We start from the raw sequence: 6,250 nt of genomic DNA, 5'->3' as shown, positions 1-6,250 counted from the left end.
ATAACAAAGACAGCATGGTACTGGCACAAAAACAGACCCGAAGACCAATGGAACAGAATAGAAGATCCAGAAATAAATCCACAGGCCTACAGCCAGCTGATATTCGACAAAGGAGCCAAAGACATACAATGGAAGAAACACAGCCTCTTCAACCGCTGGTGCTGGGAAAACTGGGCAGCCACATGCAGAAAACTAAAAGTGGACCCCAGCCTATCACCATGCACCAACATCAACTCAAAATGGATTAAAGACCTTAACATTAAACCTGAATCTCTGAAACTACTGCAGGACAGAGTAGGAGAGACACTTGAACTAATAGGCACAGGAAGGAACTTCCTGAACAGAGTCCCAGGGTCACAACAAATTGGAGAGAGACTCGACAAATGGGACTACCTTAAAATAAAAAGCTTCTGCACAGATAAAGCTATCGCAACCAAGCTAGAAAGACAATCAACTAATTGGGAAAAAATATTTACCAGCAATATATCAGACAAGGGGTTAACATCCTGTATATACAGGGAACTCAAGAAACTAATCCCTCCCAAACCTAACAAACCAATTACTAAATGGGCAAGGGAACTAAAGAGGGACTTCTCAAATGAAGAAATAAAAATGGCAAAGAAACACATGAGGAAATGTTCTTCATCCCTGGTGGTGAAGGAAATGCAAATAAAGACAACCCTGAGATACCACCTTACCCCAGTCAGAATGTCCCACATCCACAAATCAGCCAACGACAAATGCTGGAGGGGATGTGGAGAACGAGGAACGCTATTACACTGCTGGTGGGAATGTACACTCATACAACCACTTTGGAAAGCAGTCTGGATGGTCCTTAGAAAGCTAAAGATTGACCTCCCTTACGACCCAGTCATACCACTTCTAGGCATCTACCCTGAACAACAGGAACCAATATACAAGGACACGTGCACCTCCATGTTTATTGCAGCACTGTTCACAATAGCTAGGATATGGAAACAACCTAGATGCCCCACCACAGATGAATGGATCCAAAAATTGTGGTATCTATACACAATGGAATATTATGCAGCCATTAGAAATGACAAAATAATGGCATTTGCAGGGAAATGGATGGAGCTAGAAGGAATCATGTTGAGCGAGGTAAGCCAAGAACGAAGAGACAAACAGTACATGGTCTCCCTGATAAGCGGATGATAAATCCAAAATGTTAGGTGATATGACAAAACTAACAGGACTTAAGAAACAAAGAACTCCCACTCATCTGGTTGAACCACTACTAAATATCCCCATGCTGCTGATCACGTGTATGGTATATAACATATGAACACCGTTATATATTACAGAATGTGATAGACAATTTGCTCCAGGAAAGTTAGAATGAACGTGTGACTTTAAATGAGCATCATTATTCCACAATACTGTGAATTTCCGGAAATTAAGTAATCACTTAATCACAATCAAAAAAAAAAAAAAAAAAAAAAAGAACCTTGGGGAAGGGAGGGAGGGAGGGGATGGTAGGGAGAAAACAATGGAGGGGGTAACAATGTTCAAGAGGAAGTGTACTCATTACCCCACTCATGTAACTGTAACCCTCTGTATAGAATCTTTACAATAAAAAAATTAAAAAAAAAAAATATGACATAGATGGTATTTTCATATCCCTTTCCTCCCAGGGAAGGCTACCACACTGCAAAGTCAACCATTCCCTGGGAGAATCTTCTCTCCACATAGTCATCACCCACAAATACAGTACTAGTGAGTTTGCCCCAAATGTGAGCTGAATGCTAATGCATTCTGGATATTTCCATAAAATACCTGAGGCACAAAAATCAAATCTCACTTCATAACTAAAGAGTCAATTAAGTGACACTGGTGTAGCTGTGTGATCTCAATCATCTGGCCTCTCATCCATTATATTAACTTGTAAGGAAAAAAAATCAACAAACCAATATAATTTGCTTGGCTCAGTACCTGGTATCCAGTAGGTGCTCTGCAAATGCTAGATTCCCCTTCTCCCATCAGAGATCTTTAGGGTACTAAATTTCCTTGCTTCTAGGTCCATTTATAGTCTTTACAAATCGCTTCTCATTCAAGCTTTTTTTTTCTTTTGGGGTCCGGTTGTGGGGCCTGAACTCTGGGCCTGGGCGCTGTCCCTCAGCTCTTCAGCTCAAGGCTAGTGCTCTACCACTTGAGCCACAGTGCCACTTCTGGCTTTTTTCTTTTTGCTTATGTGGTGCTGAGGAATCAAACCCAGGGCCTCAGGCATGCAAGGCAAGCGCTCTACCACTGAGCCACCTTCCCAGCCCTCATTCAAGCTTTCTAAAGAATGTGAAGATCAGCCAGGAAGAAAGTTGGTTTCCAACAGTCATAAGCAAGTGACTATACAGTGCCACAGCTGAAAAGATTTCCTGTCACTGTTCTAAGCTCTTAAAAAACTAATAAGACAGAGGAAACTGAGTGCTGGTAGCTTACGCCTGTAATCCTAGTTACATCATGTTTCAATGCTAACCCAGGCAGTAAAATCAGTGAGACTGTAATGGCCAATAAACTACATTAAAAAAAAAAAAAAAAACAAAAAAACAAAAAAACACAGAAGCAGAGCTGCAGCTCAAGTGGTAGAGAGAGCACTACCCTTGAGCAAAAGAAACCAAAGGCAGCAACTAGGCCAGGACCAGAGGGAAAAAATTACAGGAGAAATTAAAATCTGAGGCAAGAGAACTAAACTAAGTTATCCAGTATCAAGTAAATTCTCTAAGCCAGCAATACTTAATTGCTAAAAAGGAAATGTAATTTGCTAACAGGATTCAGAAACATACTTAGCCTTTAGTCTTGAAAAGAATAACTATCTTCTTGTAAGAAGTAGTACGGTTTTAGTTTGCTAGTTTTTTGTTTTTTATTTTTTTATAGATCCTATTATTATGGATAGTGAAGACATAAAACTTAATGTAGCATGCTAGGCCCTACATAGAAGAAATCCCAGACTCTGTGTAAGTATCCCAGATTAAACAATGTGGCTGGCCTACCTTTTCCATGATATACAAGTTTGAACTGTCAGCATGTTGCAGTGCAAAGCATTCATGGTTGGAAAGAGACCACCTCCAAAACATAGCATAAGTGATCAGAGAAACAAAAGTGTTCATCTTCATTTTTATTAATTGTTGGGGGTCAGCTGAATTACATTCACTATGATTTGAAAAGAGCCAGTCTCAAATAGGCACAATGGGGAAATTCTAAACAAAATGACTTTAACTCACCTATTACCCTGAGACCAACAGTGCTTTCCTCTTTGAAGTTCCTAGACCAAGGCTACTGCTCACCTTTAAGCATTTCAATTCAAGGCTTGGGTCGGGGACTTAAACTGTGAGTGGCAACATTCTTCTTTTGAAGAATTGAGGCAAAGAAATGATAGCAAGGTAAATGGCAGCAATTTAAACGTGTGATAATTAGTACTTTGCCAATTGTCACTGAATTCTCTAACTCACAATCAGTCCACTCCATACATACACCAACCAAGTCTTCTCTAACTTCTGCTGATATTCTGTTCACAGTTCTGCTTTACAAGTCAAGAAATACCATGCAACTTTCCAATGTACCCTTCCCCAGGATTGTTAGGACAGCCCAGAAGAAGAGAGAAAGCCATATCAGTCAGTGAGAAAAGTCCACAAAGCACACAATTACCCATGGACTTGTCTGTTAAATCTGCCATCTTCCACAGGGCCCTGTGGGATGCTTTCAGTGTATGTCAGATGGAGTGTGTATTTAACTCTCAGGAACCTTTAGTCTAAAGGTTCCCTGTTTGGAAGGACAAAAGGAACACAACTGTTCAAAAGAAATAACACCAACCCACTGTACACATGGAGCCAGCCATTCCATGCTGTCTAGTCTTAGAGGAATAGGGGAAAGATAATATTTTATCCCTCCAGTGGAAATACTCTATGTTCCTGCCAATGTATGGACTGAATGCTTCAGAAGAATCTTTGCAACACTTACCCATCACACACCTCCTTGATTATTGGAGACATGGTTTTTTTTCTGCAAAATAACAAAAAAAGGAAACACTGTGAAGTTTCATCTCATCGTTTTACATTTTAAAAAAAAACTAAAACTTAGCAAGGAGAATTTCCATTAACTATTCTATGCTGTGAGTGAACTCTTACATTCTCAGGGTTCACAACCTGCTAGCAAGTCACTACCTAGTCTATTAATGATTTATTTCCTTGTGGCCCTTTTTTTTCCCCTATACTTAGCATTTATTGTACAAAGTATATAACATATTTAATTTTGCCTTGTTAACGTTGAGACAAAATACGTATTATTCAGGCAAACAAAAATTTGCAAGTTCAAGGAATAACCAGAATCAAGCAAGCAGTCAACTGGCTTTATGAAGACAAGTTTGGATTCATGAGATTTTTTGAAGAATGTGGCACATGGGACATGAGATGTTGCAAAATTGTTCCTGCAGAGTGCACAGGATTCTTCCCTCAAGTGTGGCCCCATTAAACATCAATCTCACAGCATGTTTGGTCTAACATACTGGAGTAATGTGAGCAGGACTCCATGTGCCACCGTGTCAACTGGCGCTGACCACAGCTGTGCTCCGGTCCTCACAGCCACACTTGTGCTCGGCCTGTCCCCCCGAGTGAAGGAACGCAGTGAGGAAACATTCGCTTGCCCAGAGATCTCTGAACTCTTTCTGTTTGGGATGTGGACAGATACTGTCTCCAAGTCAGGGAGGACTGTGTCCACCAAGAGAACTAATCACAGATGAGAAACGGATGGTGAAGACAGGAAGAGGAAACCAAGAAATATAATGCATAGTCTTGGATTTCCAGATATGCCCACCAAGAAAATCATATATATATATATATATATATATATATATATATATATATATATACACATATACATATATATGCATACATAGATACACACATATATGCATATTCATATCTATACATATATATGTGTATGTATGTATATATATGTATCAATGTATCAATGTAGAAGCATGGCCTATCACTGTCTCTCTGACAGTAGGGTGAGTTCACTTCCTAGTTCCGTCAACTTGTCTGTATGTCACCCAGCATTTCCTTACTCTGCCCCACTAGCAATTTCTGTCATGCAAACCGAACTTCTGCATTGCTCAAGGCTGTTGGGAACATAAATCGCTGTAAATTAAATAGGAATTAATTTGTCAAAGTGAAAGACCCCAGAAAGGGAGAGGCCTCCTTTTTCCTCTCCTGTTACTCAAAGAGCTTTTTATCCCCCCACAATATACTTGTGTGGACACAATGTCACTCCATCTCTACTGGGGAATTCTGAGCACTGTCCATAGAGTCTTCCCCCAGTACTCCTTTAGCTCCTGTGCAATTCCTCACCTCATTGTGCAGCAGGTGACCTACACTTCGCTACCTCAACATCATCAAGACAGTGTCTGCCTCTGCCCAGAACTCTGCTAAACACAGTTCCTGAGAGAAGAGAAAACAAGAATATCTGTGTTTTCACATTTTTAATTTATTTAAATGTTTTTGTCTGTGTTTGTTTTGTTGCCAGGCCCTTTACCTATTCTTGGGTTAAGACACAGACAGGGTAGAGAGCAGAGACACATGAGTGTCTAATGTTTAATTATCCACTCACAGAACTGGCCTGTCCACTGGCACATTTATGCTAGCTCTTTTCAGACAGTTAATAAATCATCTTTGCTTTTTATTCTCACACATGTGTATAATACAGGAGGATTTCATTACTATATTCCATAGATGGACACATGCTCTTAGAACAAGTTTGCCCTTTGTTTTATTATCACATTTCCTTAACTGCCTGTTCACAGTGTTGAGTGGGTTTCATTATGTCATTTTCATATAGTGTATATACATATATATGTCTACATATATAGATATGAATGCATCTATACATAAATGTGTGTATATATGTTTGTCTCTATCTATCTGTCTGTTCTTCACTTACACATTAACCCATACTCCCCATTTACATCCCTGCCCCACAACCAATCACCTTTAACCATAATGGGTTAACTTTCATAGATATTCCTTCTAAACTGGGGGGTCTTGCTCAGTGGTACAATATACACTTCTATGCATGAGGTCCTGTGTTCAAAACTCAGCACCAAAAACAGTTACCTATTTAATCCAACTTCACTCTTGTACCCATAAACCATCTTCTATTCACTCACCCTACCCCATTTTCATGTTCCGGTAATCATCAGTCTATTCCCTAGTACTTCAAGACTAACCATTTAGCTTTTACA

General features: G+C 39.7%; 1 long non-coding RNA gene across 17 annotated transcripts in view; it reads right to left on the bottom strand.

Moving 5' to 3' along the window:
* LOC138809437 (uncharacterized) overlaps positions 1-6,250 on the bottom strand; it is a 53,934-nt gene that overhangs the window by 21,787 nt on the left and 25,897 nt on the right. For 11 of the 17 annotated variants that reach the window (XR_011366842.1, XR_011366855.1, XR_011366844.1 and 8 more), the window contains exon 2: positions 3,973-4,014. This is a non-coding gene — a long non-coding RNA (uncharacterized lncRNA). Of the gene's footprint in view, positions 1-3,005; positions 3,155-3,236; positions 3,361-3,972; positions 4,015-6,250 lie in introns of those variants that run through there. The other 6 variants (XR_011366849.1, XR_011366852.1, XR_011366850.1 and 3 more) reach the window with 3 other exon arrangements.

The sequence above is a fragment of the Dipodomys merriami genome, unplaced genomic scaffold, assembly GCF_024711535.1.
Source record: "Dipodomys merriami isolate MVZ:Mamm:240054 unplaced genomic scaffold, mDipMer1.0.p SCAF_5, whole genome shotgun sequence".
Classification (NCBI taxonomy): Eukaryota; Metazoa; Chordata; class Mammalia; order Rodentia; family Heteromyidae; genus Dipodomys; species Dipodomys merriami.
Note: the sequence above shows the minus strand (reverse complement) of the source record. Positions and strands in the feature narration are given on the sequence as shown.